Raw genomic sequence first — 21657 nt, 5'->3', positions numbered from 1 at the left:
AGCACGACGGAATTGCATTACAAGCAACCAAGCTGTTCATTCATCTTTACCACTAATCAAGACAGAAAGGAAACGCCAGATTCCTTTGTTCACAAAAAGACAGGCTAGGGACACAGAAAAGCCCTACTGCCTGCATGGGTCTGTTCTAGATGGGGTCCTAGGGCTGAAGTGACAAGGGGACACATGTGTCCCCTAACCCAGAAGCTAACTCCAATCAATAATGACTTGCAAACAGAAAATTGTTTCCTCCAAGGGAGTCTTGCTGGGGACACAAACTTCTCTTGAGGGTAGGTGGCATGCCCATGGGCAGAACACCCACAGGCATCTTTGTTGGTTTGTTGTATCGCAATGTTGTGTCAGGACTTTTTTTTTTCTTTTCTTTTAATTATGCACATACACACACACACATATAAACACACACATATATCCTTCTTTCTTTTTGCTGTACAGGTCATTTACATATCTATTGTGGCTTCCAGTTTAGAGTCTCTATGGGATTCCCGAGAGTGAGAATGAGTTGGTTTCTTTCTCATGTGCCTTCTCTTGGGCTCATTTCTTTCTGTATGTTTTGTTCTATTTCGATGTGTTGATTTTCATTCCTATTTTATTTTATTTTATTCTATTTTATTGCTATCCCTTAGAAGTCTTTTCTATCCCTTAGAAAAGGGATAGATCCGGATGGGAGGAGGTGGGGGAGGAGCTGGGAGGAGTAGAGGGAGGGACAATCATGATAGAGATACATACAAGAAAAGACAAAACTACGTTCAACAAAAGGAAGAAATACCTAAAAGATGAAATAAAATAATGTTCAGAAAGTTCCTATTATGAAGGTAAATTAGGAAAATGTGAGTGTTTTCAAGACGATAATTATACAATGCAAAATATTTCAGGAATAAAGATCATTGTTAGTCATAAAAAGAAAAACTCTGCTATCATCCAAGATGAGGTTAAGAACCTCCATAAACACAGAATTCTAGAGCTAACCAAGACAGTTCTAAGAACCAAGATGCATATATATATGTTGCTCAGTTCGTATGTGTATCTAGGCTGGAAATTAACATCTGTTATCTTCTTCAATTCTCTCTCTCCCTCTTCCCTACCCCTTCCCCTTCCTTCTCCCTCTCCCTTGAGGTAGGGTCTTTCACTAAGCAGAGCTCACAGATTCTGCTAGACTGGTTGGCCAGCAAGCCTCAGAAAAGCCCCTGCCTGTCTCCACTTGGATTACATCTGTCACTCAGTGCTTGGATTACAAGGGCACCACTTCAGGCTTTTTATGCGGGCTCTGGGGGTCAAACTCAGATTGTCACACTTCCGTGGCAAGAACGTATTCCACTTTGCCCCTGATCCTTTCTTGTAGACCGAACGAGTGGGCCAAAGATGCTGGATGAGGTCCAGGATGATAAGGTATCCCTTGCCATGCGGATTGGTAGTTTTCAGAATTTGTGTGTTTCCCACACTGAACATGGAACTGAGAAGACATCTAATTGTTTGAAAAGATCATCCTTCTCGGGCTCATCTGTGCCTTTCTTTCACAACAAAGAGAACACAGAATAAGGTAGAATTGGTAAGCAGGTTCCTGTCGCCTCAGAATCGAAGGATCTGGAAATCAGCATGCCCGATTCAAACAGCAGACCCATTACTTACTGGTTTCAGTGAATTAATTCATTCTTTCCGGCCCCAGTTTTCATCTTAGCAGAGGGACATTTTTACAAGTATTAAATCTGATGTGACCCACAAAGACCTTAACCAGCAAGTGCAATGCAAAAATGGTGGCTACCGTCCTTCTTGATAGGTTGGGAATTTTATTCTCCGGAAGTTATAGATTAGTGAGGCAACTAGCCAAGCAAAGACAGGACTTCATTTTTGGGGTGTTCCGCATGCAGCCAGTAAAGGGTACTTGGCAAAGACGATGAAAGAAGTTCAGATCATTCTAGGAAGTCACAACCACAAGGCTGTTTGTAAGCGTGCAGGTTAGGTATTGCAGCGTTTTTGCTTCTGGATTTGGAAGTATTTGCAGCTGACTAGAACCAAGGAAGAAAATGCTACACGAATTACAACGTCTCCATGATAAACAAACAAGAAAAGCACCACTCACTGCTAGTGAGGAGCCATGTGGTTGGGAGAAATAAAACCAGGCTTAGAATCAGCCATGCGCTCTGAGGAATAGGTACCCTCACTGAGCTTTGAGGAAGTGTTTACGTGTTATAAACACTCGGTGCCTTTTGGAAAACCCTGGATTAAAGAGATATGTTCTTTAAGGTTTCTGGTATTAAAGTGGGTGTTCTCTGGCTGAGACTCCAGGCAGAATCTGGTCGTGTGAAGCCTCAGATTTATTCAGGTTATAATTAGAGCGTAGGTCATATCCAGCTGAGCAACATCAAACCCAACCTGGTGTGTTTATCATATTTTTTTTTTCCTGGACTCTGATTTTGATTTTGAAGTGGCTGCAGACAGCCTAAATTACATGTTCTGCAAAGGAAATAAATTTACAAAACACAAACATCTGTCAAGATTTATTAATTAGTAACAGTTATAATGAATGAGAAACACTATATTTTGTATATCAGCATCTATTATTATTTTTCCCTTCAATCAGCTTCTGGAAATAAAGTTGGTACTCTGAGTGATGCCTAAAATTTACTAAATTACTGTTGTATACCTCAATGACATACTTAGGCACTAAATGCAACATAATACCCCCTATTAACTTCCAAGGGGAAATTTATATACAGACATAATCAGCCATCTTTATTTAATAACATGAAGTGTGTTTACTGAACTATGTCTCTGGAACATTTTGTACAGGCTGCATTTTCACATTGTGGTACCATGGATAATCAATCACAATGGTTAAAAAAAAGCTAAAGAGGATTTGGGCTGTGTTACGCTGAGCTGATTGCAAGTTCTGTTTTAATTGATTTTTTTTTTCAAAAATACTTATTATTGTGTGTTATGCATAAAAAAAGGGGGGGAAGCATGTGTACCACAATACATGTGTGTGGTGGTCAGGGGACAGCTTTGTGGAGTCGGTTCTCTTCTCCCATCTTTATGCGGGTTCCAGGCGGAGAACTTAGGCTCCCATGGCAAGTGCATTTACCAGCTAAGCCATCTCCCTCTCTGGCCCAAATTTTAAATAAACTCTACTTCCCTCATTATTGAAAAATTACTACTATAAACTATAATATTTATCAAAACTTGGTTATATTTTGTTTGTTTGTGTTTGGTTTTCTGAGACAGGGTTTCTCTGTGTAGCCTTCGCTGTCCTGGATTCACTTTGTAGATCGGGCTGGCCTGGAACTCACAGAGATCACTTGCCTCAGCCTCCCCGAGTGCTGGGATTCCAGGTGAATGTCTCCGTGCTATCCAATTTGTATGCTGGCAAGAGTTCAGCCCAAAAAGCCCGCTGATAAACATACTGGCCGATGCAGAGCCAGACTTCCTCTATCATCCCAGGGCCATGGACCAGGCAAATAGCAACCCCCCATCCCCCAGGCTGCAGCCCTCCAGACTAATTCAGACTAGCCAGCCTAAACTGTCCTACCCTGCCCTGACTTGCCTCTGCTGCAGAAACTCTGAGAAAGGATCTGGCCTAAACAGCTTTCTCTGGGAGAACAGATCTGCCTCCCAGCCAGGCTGCTTCCGTTCACAGCAGAGCTCTGTGGCGCGACACGCCTCCTTTTTTCTAGGACCTCTGAGCATAGTCAATTTTGTTGCCTCCGCTTGGGGCCACAGCTGACTTCCCATTATGTAAGGAATGTTAAACTGCCTGAACACCAGTCAGGGAAACAGCGCTCAAGTAACTGAACAGATGTGTCTCCACCTTAGCAGGGACCGTGAACCTTAACCTCGATGAGCTGCATGGAACCAGATGCCTGTATCTGCGAGGCTCTTCCTGTTCTGACAACAGCTCAGAAAATGCCCCTCTGCAGTGACTTTTGCAGCTCAAGGAGGAGCGCCCTGACCTTGGACAGCCCCTCCAAGTTCAATTCTCTCCAGTTAGGTGAATGAGAAGATTTCCAGCCCTCCTGGATGCTGCCTACAGCAGGAGAGCTGTGCTGCCTCCTGCAGGGCTGATCTTGGCTTTGGCTCAGGGGCCAGTTTCTTCCTTCTCCACCCTCCCAAGTAGGATCGTGGATGGTCCTGTACTCCATTATGGCACCAGTAGAGGCTACAACCCATCCTCTCCTCCCCCCCCCCCCCCCCGCCCAGTACTTCCTCCTGGGAGAAAAAGAAGTGGCTGACATCTTCTAAACAAAAGATTACTGTCTTCCAGCCATTAATGGAGAACAGAGGTACCCCTCATTCTCAAGATCCACAGACTATCTCGGTCTGTCAGTGGTCTACTCTGCGAACACAACATCCTTCGAAATAAGCGGTTTCAGATTCAGAGTCTAAGTCAGCCTTCCTAACCATTTAGAGCAGCTTCATCTTCCTACTGCTTCAGCCTATGAAAGCGTTTTCTAGGCCGGCTTTCTCACAGCCATCCCAACTGCTCTTTCCAAAAATGACCAAGTCACCCTGGCCGTTAAGTTTTCTCACTACTACTAAGCAGCGTATTTCCTGGCCATGTTTTTAACACAAAGAGTGGTATCCCAAAACAGCGTCTTCACTGCCCTCACTCAGGACTGTGCTTGAGTACATGTGGGCAGATGGGCAGTGAGGAGCAGCAAGATGGTCATGCCAGGAGAACCTGGGTGATTGTCACATAGCCTGGACAGAACCAACTGAAGTCTACAGAGACTGCCCCCTGACTAACATATGTGTCACGGAGTTGCTGTGCAAGACAAAGGCCCACAACTGCTTGTCAGGCTAAAAGGACAGAGAACAGAAGCAAGAAAGAGATTTTAGGTCATTGGGAAGTGTGAGATCCAATCACATACTCTGTGATGGGCCGCACTCTAGCTTTCAAACTTCTGGTTCAATTACTTGTTCATAAGCAATGGTAAACAACGTGGTAACTTGTGTAGTTTCAAAAGGAAGGACTGACATGCCTTCAGCTCGGAGGCCTCTAAGCACCAGCTACTTCAGGGCCCAAGAGCCTAGTCTGCCCTATGGGCTCAGATTACTTGACAATGCTCAGAATAGCTCAAACCATCAGCATTGTCCATTAACCCCAAATAATCATTACATTAAATGTTTACAGACATCAACAATATTACCGTTTAAAAAAAACCCAAAGTACCTTCTCATGCAGTTGTCCAATTTATCGTTACTGGGGAAACTGTACCCTACTTTAGAAGCGATCACCCTGAGTTAGCAATAAACAAAAGCATTGGTAGCACACCCTTCCAAACCGTCCGACTGCAGAACCTGGATTTGTCGGCTTTCATGTGGGTCCCAGCCTCACATGAAACTGTCTGTTACCTCATTAGCCAGATGCGTCAGTTAGCTTTGTGGCTGTCTAAGATGGCAGACATCTTTTTAAAGGGTTGTTTGGGCCCACAGTTCTGGAGGTTTCAGCTCACTGCCCCACTGCTTTGAGCCAGTGGTGATGCCAGATTATGGCAGGGGCATCAGTGAATCCTACAGGCCAGGAAACAAAAGACAGCAAGGAAGAGCTGGATCCTACAATTCCCAGTGGCCTACATGCCTCCCACCAGGCCTCACAGCCCAAAGGCTCCGTTCATGTCTCAGCAGCCACCACTGGGGACCAAGCCTTTAACACAGGGACCTTTGCAGACATTTAAGAACCAAAACACATGAATTCGTGAAAACTTACTGTCTCCCTGCTTGTCTTTCATGGGGGTGGGAGGAGGAACAAGCTAGCAGTTGTACGTCATAGTATGATGGGACCAGCCATTTGCAGTCATGACCTCGCAATACAATGTGTTCTGTGATAATTACCAAGCTATATATAAGTCAGGCAAGACCACTCCAGATGTCTGTTACCACGGAATAAATGACCCTGAGACTAACTGTATGAAACCACAACCATATCTCCGTCCTCGAGGATCACACGTCGCCCGGAATCTAGGAACAGTGGAGAGTAGGCAGCTACACTGTTTGTAAGGTCTGTGGTCTCCTCTGGCTTCCCTGGAGCCTAGACCACTGTGGGGGAGAATCCATTCCCAAGATGGCCTCTTCATTTACATACACAGGTCTGGTATAAGCCTAGGAAGGCTAGGATGAGCTCTACCAAGATTGTCAAGGACAGTGCATACATGGGGCCTTTTGGGTTTCACCCATATTCCTTTCATTTATTTCTGTCTTTGTTTTGTTTTGTTTGCTTGTTTATTTGTTCAATGCTCCTATCAAGCCCAGGGTCTTGCACACACTAAGAAAATACTCTATATAAGCTACAACATATACCCTCTTCCTTAGCTGGACTTCTTTTCTTTTTTTAAGACAGGGTCAAAAACAAAAAAACAAACAAACAAACAAACAAAAAAAAAAACCCTGACTTTGTAGCCCAGGCTAGAATTTGTGGCAACCCTCTTGCCTCAGCTTCCTTTGTGATAGGATTCTGGGTGTGCACCACTGTACCCAGGTGTTCTCTTAACATGTTTGTTCAAGGCTGTCTCTAAGGGCCATTGTTCCTGCCTTTTATGACATCGCCTTAGAAGTCACATGGGGTCATTGCTGCCCTGGAACTCCCGTAAAAAAAGTTACAAGCCTCCCTGGCACCAGATTCAAGTGGAAGAGACACAGACACAGCTCTCACTGGCAAACGTGATACATTTACTGGCACATTTTCAACTTAAACTTTTATTGATAGACATGATTATTTATAGAAGCCAGGCACGGCCATCTACAATTCTACCTCTAATTATCCGGTGTCTGCGTTGGAAGGAATAACAGTCCTAGAGCAACGGAAGGTCTACCCTGGTGCTGCGTAAATATTAATTTAGAGTAACAACAAAAGAGACAGCTGATAAAAATGTTGTCATCTTTGAACTTTCAACTTTTGCTAACATTTATCAGTTGGGCAAAACATCATTTCTTTATTTCCGTTAAAGATAGGCATCAATCAGATGCTCAAAGGTTACATTAAAACATTCAAGAATCTAGGAAACAGGAAGTTGTCTAGCTTGTAGATTAACGACTGCCTCAAGTAGCAAACTCAAGCACCCAGAACTAAGCAGACAGATGGGCGCAGGCAGGCTGGGGCGAGGCAACAGAAACGAGGGACAGGGTGTGCCTCTGCATGGGGCATTCGGTTTCAATTTCGTTTAAAAGCTGCATTTCTAAAGCCAGTCGTTGGCCCTCAGTTTATAAGCTTTGGTTTGGGTCAGGTGCCGGGTCTTTCCTAGATTCACTTGGGTTTGCCCAGGTTGTTCTGGTCTATCTGTGGCCCTCTCTAGTTGCTGCTCTCCTCCCCCTGTCCTGATTCTGGGGATTGAACTCAGCTTTGCAGCAGCTAGTGCTGTAGCCTGGCCCTACTTTTCATCCCTCTTAGAGTCTCTAACATTTATTGTCTGATTCTGTAGTTAGTAATAAACACTGAGAATCTCTGGGGTCTGAAGTTGGCAGTTACACCTGATCTCATGCTCAGCTTCTTTTACAAATAAGGAAACTGAGCTTTCGGCAAACACAATTAACTGGTAAAGGTGCCAAAACTAACGCATGGCAGAGATGGAGTTTACATGTAGATATATTTGACTCAACGATAACACATGTTGTATGGCACGGTGCTTCTGAGAAATGTGACTCCTCTCCGGTGAGGCCGGGATGGAAGGGGCATGGCTTGCTGGGATTTCTCTGGGACAGAAACAATAGTGTGCCTGAGGCAGGGCCTCTTAGCTGGGAATCCTGGAGGGCTAAGACTGTGTAAGGAACTGTGCTACTGACCCCGGATACCTGGAGAGAGATTGTGAGCCTTCTGGAAGACAGGCAGTGCTTGCATAACTGGTCATGTGATGGAGGACCACTCACCAGCAAGATACTTCTCACACGCTAACAGAGAGAGCCCAAGGACACAAGGCTCCAAGCTCAGGAACCTTTCCTGGCAGAACCCCACATGACTCCCTTGTTAATGAACATTCTTTGAAAAGGCCCCCGTTAAAACCTTGTTCTATTTCCTTGAAGAGAAAACTCAAGAGTTCTCATACATCACATGTATGACAGTCAATTTTTAATCGTTTAAATAATTTATTCTTCATTGTTTAATGCTTTATACCATTTCCCCATGCATAATTTATTATGCCATTTATGTTTATTAAAAATTGATCACGGGGACGTGCTCCCTCTCCATTCTCTGAGGCCACTGATATTTCTCTGTCAGACCTCTTGGGAACAGACAACAAAGCATTCCACTCAATTTCTTCTTAATTTACGTTAACTGTCTGCATGCCCTTTCGTCTCCAGGTCCTCTTTGACACAAAAGGTCGAGCAAGGAAGGGCTTAGCTCAGGTGATAACTGCTCCTCCCCTCCTTTTATACAGCAGGGACCTTATCTAAAGGCCCATTCCCTGCCCACCAAGGGCTTCAGGGAAAAGAAAAAAAAAGCTTAATTTTACTTTTCTAAATGTTTAAAATCCAACATGAAAAGGAGGCATATAAGAACAAGATTCTCGAGTCTTCCACGGCAGAGCCATAGCTTCCGTAACCGCCTATTTCTCTTCACTTTCTCAGTCTACTTTTTTTTTTTTTTTTTTTTTTCTCCTCACAACTCATTTTTCTTTCCTTCAGTCACGGGGTTAACTTTGGACTCTCTCTCTTCTTCTTTTCCTCTATTTTCAATTTCTCCTTAAGTCAGCTCAACTTTGAACTTCCGCCCCGTGACCTGAGCGTGTCTCTGCCACTCTCCCTGCCAAGGCCTCAGTGCCTCCTCCTGCACAGCGTGCCTCAGACCCGACCATCCCACGCTCCTCTAAGGGAAGGCAGGAGAGAGGCAGAAAGGGCGTCAAACCAGAGCTGAGCAGGGGTTCGGAAGCACTGGCGGGGCTCAGGCATGGTCTTCATGGCATCCAATTTCACGTGTATCAGAGGGTCCCCTTGGCACCCTGAGGGCAACCTTCTCATTCCCTTGGGTCCAATCTGTCTCACACTCCCGCTGTCATTGACCATTCAAGCCAAAAGCATGAAGGTCGCCTTGCCTCTCCACACTCACCTCCACAACAGGCACAATCAACACTTTTTGAGTCCAAGTCCTATCACCTTTGGAGCGTAGCCCCTGAACTTATGCTGTGGCCACACCCCCACCCTATGCCTGGCCTTCTGCAACAGATTCCGGGTGTCTCCAGGCCCACATCCCTCCATCCTCAGGCTGCCGCCGTCAGTGTGATCTCTCCAAAAGGCAAATCTACCCTTTTTCCCGTGTGACTGAGATTTTGTTTGGTTTTGGTGGTTATTTTGGTTTGGTTCTGCTTTGGTTTTCAGTAGCTTGTTTGTGTTCTTCCACATTAAACACGTTTATAACACCTTCTTATTACTCTCTCTCATCCCTGCCATTTCCTCCTCTTCTTCTCTTTTCTATATTCATGATTTTGTGTGTGTGTGTGTCCTAAGTTTGACCCCGATTGTCTGTGTGACTAAAATAATCCACTGCAACCTGGTGGGTATTTCGCCGTCCTCTCTCCCCGGCTCTGTTAGTTGCCAATAGTCCACAGTAAGTAGTGGGGCATTCCTCCTGCCCTGATCCATAGCTGACTCTGGCTAGCCTGATGGGTGTAGGCACAGTCCCAGTAACCCCAGCTGCCATGTGTTCCTTACTGACATGCTATGTCATGCTTATGATTTTGGTTTCTGACACAGGGTCTTTCTTACTATGCAGCCAAGACTGGTTTTGACTGAGCGACCCTCGTGCACTCAGCACAGCGCGCTGACCTCATCGTGACTGAGCTGTGCTCACCATGGACCAGGAGCTCATGAGGGCAGGCCGAGGCTTCACTTGCTTCCCACGGGATGCTCAGTGCCCGCCATCATGTGTACTCAACAGTATCCGTCGATTAAAAAAACGAGTGTGTGGTGACTGAATCCTTTGGTGGCTTCCAGTGAACCATGCCTTCTGGAACTCACACTGTGAATAGTCTCTCCCATGGGTTTGCAGTATAGCTGTGATTTGCTCTGACTCTTAAAACACTACAGGCGTGAGAGCCTGCTGATTCTGCTTTTGTGATTCTGTATGTCCATGGAAAAGGAGAGCGCCTGAGCCTGTGCCCCACCTAGGGTAGGAGATGAAGACCACCAGATGAACCCTAGACAAGAGCAGAGCAGGAGAGCTGCCCAGCTGTGAAGTCAGCCCAGACAGCAGAATTGGGAAAAAGCAAAATGACTAAAGTTTTAAACACTGTGCCCTAAGGTGATTTGTTACACAGCCATATGCAAAAACATTGTGACTATCCGAGTGAAAAATGCCGCCCATGTATTTGGATACAGGATCGCCAGCTGACGGTGCTGTTTGAGAAAGAGATACAGCCTGGAGGAAGAGTGTCCCTGAGGATAGGCCTTGAGGGTTTATAGCCTCACCCTGCTTCCTACTTCTCTCTCTACTTCCTGTGTTCAATAAAAATGTGATCTCTCAGCTTCCTGTCACTCTCGATTCCCACCATCACGGACCCTCCCTTAGAACTGTAAGCCAAGTAAGTTCTTTCTTCCTTAAACTAGCTTTGGTCGTGTTATTTTATCAACAATGGAAAACAAAATGAATATGCATATACATTATGCAAATAAATATGAGATACTAACTCCACAAATAAAAGGAAAAAAGTTATCATACAGGACAAAATTTTCTGACAGCAAGCCAATGATGTTTTCCAGTAACGTTTATATGAAATGGCAGCCTGAAAAAAAAAATAGCAGGTTGGCAAGATGGCTTGGCGGGTAAACAGCTTGTCACCAAGCCTGTCAATCTGAGTTCCATCCCTGGAACCCATCTAGTGAGTGGTGAAAAGACAGAACCAATTCACTGGCTCCTTGTTGTCTGTCCTCCACACACTACAGCCTGCCTGTGTGATCTCTCTCCATCTCTCTCTCTCTAAGGAAATGTATTTTCAATAAAAGAGCAGCAGAATTGAAAGGACATAGAGGAGCTCGTACCAGCAGCTTCCACAACACATCCCAATTCCCCTCTGCTGTTCTCTTTGCTTTTAAAACATTTCCCAATGAAAAGATTTTCCTCCCTCTCCCCTCCTTTTTAGAAAGCCATTCCAGGCCTGACATTAATATCAAGGAGGCCCACCAAGAACTTAAGAGAGCAAATAACAAACAAACGGAGGCAGCTGAAAGTCCCAGGGCTGAGACATCTCCGATGGAGCGCTCAGGGGGGCAAAGGCACTGGGGACTCCGTGCTTAGCTGGCCTGGATGCTATGTTCATTTCTGTGTGAAAAATCTACCATCCCCCGAGGGAAGAGAATGGCCAGTTCCTACACACACAGCCGAGGTTTGTGTCTGCAGGCTGGTAAAGACAAGCAGCTACCCAGTGTTTTTAGCCCAGACGTCCAAGTTACACACATGCAAACCATATACCGATGCTGCAAGGAGACAGTCAGCGCACATCATGGCACAGTCCAGGGTCAGCGAAGCCCTTTCAAAACCCCAGATACGAGGCACTTACGTTAGCATGAGGAGAGAGATGGCTTGGTGGAACATTTACCCTGCTGCAACTCTGCATTATTACTCACCATCCCCAGTGTCCTTCAGAAAGAGGAACAATGTTGAGTAAGAGCGTGGCCTGGAGCAGAGGATCTCTCTTCTGCATTTTAAAACAATCAAAACCAAATTGCCAAGAGCTGTTTTAATACTTTGCACTGGACTAATGGTGTGAATTATCTTTTTATATATAAATGAACTCTTGAAGGTAAAATCATCATGTATTTTTTAGAATGTACAATGCTGCCTTTGACATGATCTCACATTAACATAATTTGTACGTTGGAGGCTTTGGGTGAAGAAGCAGATTTAGGAAAGATCTGGCAGCTCCAATACTGCAAGTACAGAAAGAGAAAGATCCCTTCTTAGTGTTTGTAAAGCCCCAGACCCCGATGGAGAGGGAAGAGACCTCAAGCATAAACACCCACGCCCGTCCACTGCTAAGACTGGGCATGCGCGCCTATTACACATGGCCAAAGCAAACACTAATATCAAAAACTGCAAGTATACACCAGGCTGTAGAGGTGCACACCTTTAATCCCAGCACTCGGGAAGCTGAGGCAGGCAGAGCTTCTGAGTTCAAGGCTAGCCTCGTCTACAGAGCAAGTTCCAGGACAGCCTGGGCTAAATAGAGAAACCCTGTCTCAAAAAACCAAAAAGTACGGAGACCTGGGAGATCACGTGCCAGGCAAACACGAGGACCTGAGCTCAGATCCTAACACACATATAAAGGACTGTGTTAAGATAGGTAGATACCCAGAGCATCCTAGCCAGCTGGCCTCGTGGAGCTGAGCGCTGCCTTCACACGCTATCTCAAAAAACACAGCGGAGAGCCATAGAGGTATTGCCCTGCTTTGATCTCTGACCTCCATATGCACGCACATCCTTTTCCTCTCCGGGATAATCAAGCTCTTTGACGAGATGCCATCTCAGTTGCCGACTCAGGGACACCAGAGAATGGAAAACATATTCTGGAACTTTCTTCAGAGTACCTTCAAGCGGGGGCTCCAGGTAGAGGGCAGAGAGGAGGGGCAGAGAAAAGGAACCACCACTCACCAGTTTCCACCTTGGAGGAAGGAGAAAAGCCTGGCACAGGAGAAGCAGGGTTTTTGCGATAGAAGAAACGTTGCGGGTCCTGTTGGCCACTCCAATAGGGCAGCGGGCCTAGCGTGCGGCAGGAACTGGCTCTTGTTCTCCTTCCCTGACGACCTCCAGGCTGTGGCTTCTCGCGTGGTTTCATTTAGTAGGATTTTGGTGTCGTGGGTAGATGAATGATGGAGGCTGGCGGGCAGACGTGAGGGGCCAATCTGACACCGCAGATATGTGTTAGAGTGCGGGACTAGACAGTGCTGGGCCTGAAGCAGATCCTATGACCCTGCTGACCGTCAACTCAGATCTGTCCATGCCCACGTCTCTCACTTGGCCCTGCATGCCTCTCCCATGAGCCCACGCTCTCCCCTTCCTTTTCTGGGATGTGCCCGGCTTGTTCTCACCTCGGGACCTTTGCATTTGGCATTGACACGTAGGTTCCCCAGGTGTCACGTGTCTGGTCCCTGGTCACTCCTATCTCAAGTCTTCAGTCATGTCTTTAGGTGGAGTTTCCTGGACTGCTGTATTTCAAACAGTATCTCCGTCATTCTCTAACCCAGTGGTTCTCAACCTTCCTAATGCTGGGGTCCTTTCATGCAGTTCCTCATGTTGTGGTGACCCCCCCAACTATAAAATTATTTTCATTGCTACCTCATAACTGTGATTTTGCTCCTGGGATGAATCTTAATGTAAGTATCTATGTTTTTGTTTGTTTGTTTGATGGTCTTAAGCAGCCCTTGTGAAAGGGTTGTTTGACCCCTAAAGAGGTCGGGACCCAAGGTTGAGGAACACTGCTCTAACCAATCACCTGGTCAGCTTATCAGTATCTTAATTCACCTTAGCTTTGTGTTTTCTGCCTCATTCTTCTTTCTCCCTCGTGAAACGTAAACTCTGTGGAGACAGTGACCTTCCCTGAAGCCTCCACAGTAAGTGCTTAACAAATGCCCGGTGAACAAATACAGGAAACAGATGGAGGCTGCAGACCAGGGAGGGAGCGCAAGGTGGCTGCCTGGAGTGCTGAGCCCAACGCTATGGGTCCGTGGTTGTGTGTGCTGCCTGGCTGGCTGTGGATGTCTCAACTCCAGAAGTGTGTCCTGAAGTGAAAGGATTGAAGCGAGTCTTCCTTCCTGAGACACTGGGGAAACCGACCTTCTCACCCCAGGTAATCTTCCACACCAGTGGCAGAAATGGGCTGCCTTCAGTTCTGTCTCCTGGATGGCTCGGCAGGAAGCCTCATGAAGATGGGAAGTCAGAACTGGGCTGCCTCTGCTCACTCCGCACTGCAGAGAACCTAACAGCTCTACAGATGTGGACCTCTCACGTTCTTCTCATCCACAGGGCAAGGAAATCCATCCACAGAGCTCTGTCCACACCAAACCTCCGCTAATTCTGAGCATCTTGAGGCAAGGGTCAGCCATATAAGGTTCTGATGCCCGATGTGACTTATCTCCAGGGTAACTCAGACTCAGTGAGCTCACTGTAAACACGCTCCCCCCTCTCTCCACCCCCAGTGGGAATAGTTGGGTGCTTGAGCCAGAGGGTTCTGCACCACAGACCCGGAAACAAAACAAATAAAGACTATGTTCCCCGCTAAGAAGCCTTTGGCATCCGGCAGCCAAAGGAATTGTGGCTGCCTTGATTTTGGGAGATTTTTCTAGACAGGATTTGGAAGGGATAGTCTTTTTGACGAGAACATTAGTTCAGTACCCTTCATGGATGGTGAACATGCACATATCATCTCCTACTCAGACCTCGTCTCTAGGAAAAATCTCTCTGCTCAACATTAACCTTAACTTCCCATCAGTGGGGGAGTGGACAGTAGAGGCGTTAGGGGCAGGCTGAAGGGGAGCGAGAGCCATTTCTGGGTCGCACGTCCTCTTCAGTAATCTCTGGAATTAGGGTCAGAAGTAGAGAGGTGGGAGAAATAAGCAGTCTTCAGGACCATTCATGGGACCAGCGCAACAAATAAGGTTTGGTGAGTAAAGCAGTGCTCTAGAAAAAAAAAAAAAAATCCCTCTCCTGGCCTGTGTTCAGGAGCCAGTCACTGCCGAGCCCCGAGGAGTTCAGAAGGACACGCAAGAATAAAAAGGGTTTTCTTGACAGAGGATAGATAAAATGATAAAGCAATCCTCCCCACCCCAAGCTTGCATTGATCTTTCCCACTTCTCTCCAGAGAACAGTACAGGCATTCCTTAATAGCCCTCACTTTTAATAGATGGGAGAGAAAGATTATAATAAGTGGTGGAAACACAACTCAGGAATTCATGGTCCCCTTAGCCCCCATCTTGGCCTTCCAGGGACAAGCTGCAAACTCCGCATTCATTTTGTTTACTAAGGCTTTACTGTGAAATATGCCAGCCCTGCCCTGCTTGAGCTTAGAAAAGCAGATCATAGGAGTCATTCCATACAGCAGAGCCGCTGTGGTAGAAAACAGGAGAATGCATACCAGGGTTCTCTTTTTCCACTCACCACCACCAAGCTCCTCTGCTTCAGTGAGCGCAGCAGCACAGGGCCTTGGCTGATCTAGAAATTGCTTCCATGTGCGGGCGCAGGAAAGAATGTCCTCCCTGGCTGCCTGCAAAGGAAACTCTGGGCAGCTGCTCCTTCCTGCCAGAAAACACTTCTCGGGCCAGAAAGAGAGCCACAGGCGTTGGAGCTGGGATCACACACACATCTCCAATCTCCCCAGTTTATGAGGAAACTGAGGCAGGGTCATAAGACAGCGGTATTGCTGGAGGAAGAGCCTGAAAATCTCTCTCTCTCTCTCTCCCCACCTCTGTTGCAACAGAGTGTGGCTAACTGGGTCTGGGGCTCTGAAGCACCCGGCCTAAGCCTAGCACTCTTCTGTCAGCTGAGCAGAACTCTCATGGAGAGGTGCTGTGAGGGAGGAAGGACTCCACTCAGCCTCTCCACTGACCTCCCTTGACTCCCGAGCCTGGATGCCCCCATTAGTGCTAGGGAGGTCCTAGATGCAGAACAAAGACCCCGGAGAATCTGCACCCTCTTGTCCACAGAAACCTACCACATACAACCCAGGCTGACTGAAGCCTGAGCCAGAGCACCTGAAATGCTGACCTTGGAGGCTCGGCCCAGGCCCAAAAGAGCAGCTCTGGACAGCCAGGACGTGATGAGCTCCAGGTACACGCGCATACATGTACAGGCACGCACACGCGTGCGCACCCACATACAGACTGACACGACAAAAACCATGCTACCTAGTTCATACTAATTCCCCAACGGCTAGCACACCAAAGTTGACTCTGCCTCTCCCCCCACCCCCCAGTTCTCATCACCAAGCCAAGAGTCGGAGCTCGCTGCCTCAAACCCAGCTTACAAGGCACTCCAGACAAGCCTCCGTGTTCTTAAGGCTTGTCATGCAGCCAGCAGCCCAAGTGAGTTTGGGTAGTTCTGTTACACAACCCGAACTTTTCTGTCCCCCTTCTCTGCTACACTGATCACAAGTTGTCCAAGTGGCCTTCAAATAACGCTTGACTGGAAACACTGCTGTCTATACTTAGATTGCTCCTACAGTTGAAAGTATTAAAGAACATGCTTTCTTTTTCTTTTCCGGGTGTGGGGTGTATGCGGTGCTGGGTGTTCAACCCAGGGCCTCAGACCTGCACTTTACCACTGAGACACATCCCCAGCACACAGAGCCACTTGACAACACCCAGTACCTATATAAGAGACATGGTTTAGAGACACAGCCCAGCCCTCCACCTATAGCATGCTTCCTCCCAGGGGACTCTGGATAAAGCTTCATTTATGTTCCTATTTCACTATAAAATTATACGATTTTCAGGTGTAATACTATGACCAGTCATGACACACCCAGTAGACCATGGGCAATCATGAACTTTGAACAGGCCCGGTGTCCTTTTTGCATCAGGAAAACAAAGCTCTGACAAGCAAGTGTTTCCTGTCCAAACGGAATGACGAGTTGGCGTGTGCTCACTCATCAGCCATCGCTTCCACTCCCTCCCTTGGTGCTCCATCACCCCTCCACCAGCCTTTAGTGACTGCCAGGGAGATGCAGATCTCATCTTGTACCACCTAATGTCACCAGGTCCCGCAGAAGTCTGCCCAAACCTCACAAGACTGGTTTATACCTGCCTGACAAAGGCTTGTTCAAACTGTCATTTCTCACTCAGCAAGTTCCTGCCCATTCCCTGGATTCCAACCATTTTTTTTCTTGTCTTTTCTATTATTGGGTCAGAGGCCAAATCTGTAGAGTTGGTTCTCTCCTTTCACCTTTACATGTGTACCAGGTCACCAGACCTGAATGCCAGGAACCTTTACCCCAAAGTCATCTGGCCCCAGCTTTTCTTTCATTTTTAAAAATAGGTCAGACGTTAAAGGCACCTACCAGCTTCCAAGACTCATGACCTCAGTCAAGTCAGTAAAATAATAAATGAAGAAATAAAAACAGGCTAGAATAGAAAATATTTGGCAAACATGGGAATTTTTTTCATAAAAATTTTCCTGTCCATCCATCCATCCACCCATCCACCTACCCATCCATCATCTACCCAACTTCAATGGAAAATGTATCTTTTACTCTGGACTACAGCCAAAGCAGGTTTCAAAGTACAGTTCAGACCCTGTTTCTTTACACACTGGACTGTGCTTACAGGAACCCTTTATTCAGACCCAGCCCACCGCCCTCTTCATGTCCATCATTATTCTAGTGTAGGCAAGGGCCCTACTGTGAGCATGCTTCATACACTCCTCTTTCTTGTTTAGGCTTAGATTCCCTTTTGTTGTTGTTGTTGCTTGGTTGGTCTAGGGTGGTTTTGGTTTGGTTTGGTTTTTTGAGGCAGGGTCTTACTCTGTAGCCCTGACTATCCTGAAATTTGCTCTACAGAGCAGCTGGTCTGAAACTGAGAACAGCCTGCCTTGGCCTCCAGAGTGCTGGGAAAAAAGGCACCACTCCTGGCTCCCCTCACAGATTCTTACATAAGATGTTCTCAAAAAAATATATCTATCTATCTATCTATCTATCTATCTATCTATCTATCTATCTATCTTGACTCTGGGAAGATTTGAAGTAACCCTCACATTTATTTCTCCAACCCCTTAAACTACACAGTGCAAACCTTTGCTCAAAGAGCTCAAATTAGAACTGAATTTATCCCTAAAGTTGTTCTCCTATGGGCCCTTCTGATTTACCTCTTGGAAAAATAAAGGAGGAAGTCCCTGAGCCATCTAATGCACGAAGGTCATCTGCAGCACGCTCTTAGTTCCTCTAAGCAAGAAAGCCACTACTGGCTCCAAGGGAGCTCACTGGTTTGTGCTGGGGCTAGGGCAGGAGAAGATGGAGGACACTTTAGACAAGGCCCCTCCCAGCAGGCTTCTTCCCCACTGTTTAGAAGAATGGCTGAAGCCATTTCTGCAACTTCCAGTTCTAAGGCAGCAGTCTGCATGTGCCTAGAGGCCTAACTTCACAGGAGGCTGGCTGACACAGCACAGTGACACACTCAATAGCAGGGCCCAAAGTGTCACAATGACAAGGCACGTACAAAACATTGGACATCAGAAACTTCTAAATCAGAATCGTAGCTCCACTTCTAATCCCTTAATTTTAGAATGGTCTGAGTCACACCAACAAATAAATAAATAAATAAATAAATAAATAAATAAATAAATAATAAACAATGACAAAAAAAGGACCGAGACAGCTCAGTCTATACAGTGCTTGCTACACAAGCAGAGGACCCAAGTTACACCCCGAGAACCCACATACAAGGCCACGCATGGAGCAGCCTTGTAATCCCAAAGCTGGAGATGGAGACAGGAGGCTCACACCTGGCCAGGCTAGTTTAATGGCCAAGCACAAGGTCCTAGTGAGAGGCTCTGCCTCAAAAAGCCAGGTGGTCAGGTCCCTGTCCTGAGGAACAGCTGCCAAAGCTGACCTCTGACCTCCACAAACATGTGCAACCTTCCACACACATACAAAGAAAGAAGGAAGGAAGGGAAGGAAGGAGGAGGGATGGAGGGAGAGAGGAAGAAAGGGAAAGAGGGAGCTATTGCCCTCTGATCAAGAACAATAAATGACCCATGGATTTGAAGCTGGACCCCACATTAGCTCAGGCGAAGAGTAGGCATGACTACCTTTGACCTGCTCTTGGGAGCAGTCTGTTTGTTTTGTCTTCTTCTGGGATGGAATCACCGTGGGAACTGACAATGCTCAGGGCCTGATGGAAGGAGGGTAGGAGGGAGTAGACCCCTTCTCGTGCGGTCCGCAAAGGGCGGCGCTCTGCAGCACAGCGGACAGCTACTCTCACATCTCTTCTCCCCGGCCTTGCCCTTTCAGTTCCCCAGAGGGCTCTTCCTGTGGGGAGAACTGTGCAGCGTGAGGACTGATATAAGCCCCAGGGCAATGATACTTTACGGCTCCGTCAAATTGACTCCACCCCACTGCCCGGGACTGTGTTGAGGTCCTCCGATCCAGAAGAGCACCCTCTCTTATCTGAGAAAGCACCAAATTCCCCTCCACGCCCCAAGGATCCCCAAGCCATCCTTCTACAGGGGCAAGGGTGCTCTGTGGTCATCTTGTTAGTCTGGGCTAATAGGAGTCATCCTGACAGAGCACTGGGTGGGGTATAAAAGCTGCTAGGGAGGCCCCCAAAGGCTGCCTGAGCTTCCTCTAGGAGAGGCTTCAAGATCCAGCCTGGAGCCTGGCAAGAACCCACAACTTCCCGGCCTCTCCAGCCCCAAGGCCAGTAGGGCACAGCTCCCCTGAGGCTAAGCCCTTAGCAGCTGGGTTTGAGATACAGTTCTCCTTGCAGGAAGGAAGTGGCCATTTCCCTCTCGTCCCTGCCCCATCACTGAACTCTGCTATGAATCGAGCCAATTTAACTCCATCACCTCCTAAACAAATAATTAAGACAGAGGGAGCCAGGGACTGGGCTGTACTTTCCTGAAGGACTGTCCAGAAGAAAGATCCATGTTCTGTGGACTCCACGGTCCAGCTAGCTACTTGATGTGATGGGTTTCCAGTATCCATCTTTAGAAACATGATAACCTTTATCCTGCTCAGTAGAGAGAGAGAAAAAACAAAACAGACTAATTTCTTTCTCCTGTAATTTAATAAGAAATTCATTTATTACATACTAAGTAAATTCAGGCAGTGGGGAGAGATTGGACTAGAATTCAGCAGGCCCATGGTCTTGTCTCTACTCTGTAACCAACTGGCCACTGGTGTGGGACACCTGACTTCTCCACCTGCCAAATGGCAAAACAATCTCTTCACGGTTGCCACCACTAAGATCCTGGAATGTTACAGATTTTAGTGAAATCAGTACTCTGCAGTTTTTGCTTGAATACCGTGTGAGCAGTCACAGACAGATCTTAGCATCATCCGGCTGGGGACTGCTTCAGCCTTAGCAGTGTTCAGGATGTGTCAGCGATAGGCCGAGGCAGGTGTTAACACAGCTGATTGGAACCAAGTCAGTGCTGGATCCAAACCACCAACACGGAGCGGAGCGGTCAGTGCTTGCTCTCTGAATCCCCCAGCTACCCTATGCTCAGCGTGTTGGTGGCCCTGCCCTAGAAGTCTGCAGGAGAACAGGACAAAAAGCCCAGGTCACAGCCCCAGGACATCATGCCAGTGGGCAGCTGGCTGTCTGAAGAAACCTGGGCCACCTAAGCTTTCCACAGTTTCCTGAGGAGACAGGAAGGGGAACTTCAGAGCTCAGACTGGACTAGAGGCACCTGACCTAGACTGACTCTCAGCCCTGCCACGTTTGTTAAGTGACATGCTGGGCAAAATTAATTAGCCTCAAATTCCCCATCCAAAACTGGAAACTCTTCCAGAGCAGCTGTGTGGCTCCAACAAAGTTTCAGAAGATTCAGAACACTGTTGTTGGGCTGCGACAGTGGCTGTTGGAGAAAGGTATTCACAACCTGAGTTCCATTCCCAGGCCTCAAATGGCAGAAGGGGAGAGATTCCCCAAATCTGTGCTCTGACCTTCACCTGCACACCAAACCAGGGCATGTACCCACACAGATACACACAAAAAAATGAAAAACAAATAAACAAATGCAAAAGAAACAGCGTTGTTACTAGAGTGGCATAATTTCTCCAAAAATGACTATTGGAAATCTAAATAGAACTGGTTCACCCCAATTTCTGAGACCTTGCCAAAGTACCACTGAGAAGTACCCAGATCAAGAAGAAATTAGGAGATGGCCAACTCTTTGTTATCGATGAAATACGTAAAATTTTGGTATATTGAGCTTAGAATTGCACTGGTAGCCAAGAGAAATGACAGGTGCTCGGTTCCTTGACCTTGATTTGTTTAATTGGCATCAGTAGTTGCCAAGACTTCCATGGCCCAAGTTCTTGTTAATAAGCTGTTTAAAAGAAGGTCAAAGCGAAGTGACAGCTTTAGAACACACTGTTTCATCCAGCTGGTAGCTTTGAGCCCTCCCTTCGGGCTAAGCACTTTGGCACTGGTCGGGGGAAAGAAAGGTGAAGAGTTGTGATTCTACACCATCAAGCATCTCCCCATCCCTTGGCGAGACAGGCACTCGACAGACTATAGGAGAGATCAAGAATTATGCCATGCTGAAAGGCAACGGGAATGTTTGGAAAAAAGAACACGCAAGCTAAAACACAACGATGGCAGAGAGCTTGCAAGGAAGGCGCGGAGGAAGAGGGCGCCTCCTGTAGGGATGAACCGGAGTAATTGTGAGATGGGTACCCCCGAAGGTGTGCGTCCTTCAGATCGGTAGGTCCAAACCCGCGGGTGGGGACGGCTCTAGGCTCTACCCCCACCGGCTAGCTCAGTTACAAGGGGCTTCCTGTCCCTGCTGAAGAAGGTTAGGTCGCAGCTCTTCTCTCCCTGCCCTCCTGCTGGGCCTCTCCTTGAAGCTCAGAAGAACCTGGCTCCTGTCCTCTTTTCACTGCTGGGCCGCATCTTCCCCGTTACCAGGAACCTCCCGGGTTTCCCTCGCCATCTCTGTATTAGTGGATGGGGGGGGGGGGGGGGGTGACGAGGAGCCGAGGCTGCTAGGACTCTACTCCTCCCCGCCCC

The 21657-nt window shown here is 47.1% G+C and overlaps 1 protein-coding gene across 3 annotated transcripts in view; it reads right to left on the bottom strand.

The window, feature by feature from the left end:
- The window catches only part of Wipf1 (WAS/WASL interacting protein family member 1), a 106640-nt gene that overhangs the window by 71915 nt on the left and 13068 nt on the right, over window positions 1–21657 (bottom strand). The window lies entirely within an intron of this gene.

This window comes from Psammomys obesus, unplaced genomic scaffold (genome assembly GCF_907164565.1).
Source record: "Psammomys obesus unplaced genomic scaffold, mPsaObe1.curated_primary_1811, whole genome shotgun sequence".
NCBI classification, from domain to species: Eukaryota; Metazoa; Chordata; class Mammalia; order Rodentia; family Muridae; genus Psammomys; species Psammomys obesus.
This window is presented reverse-complemented; position numbering and strand designations above follow the sequence as displayed.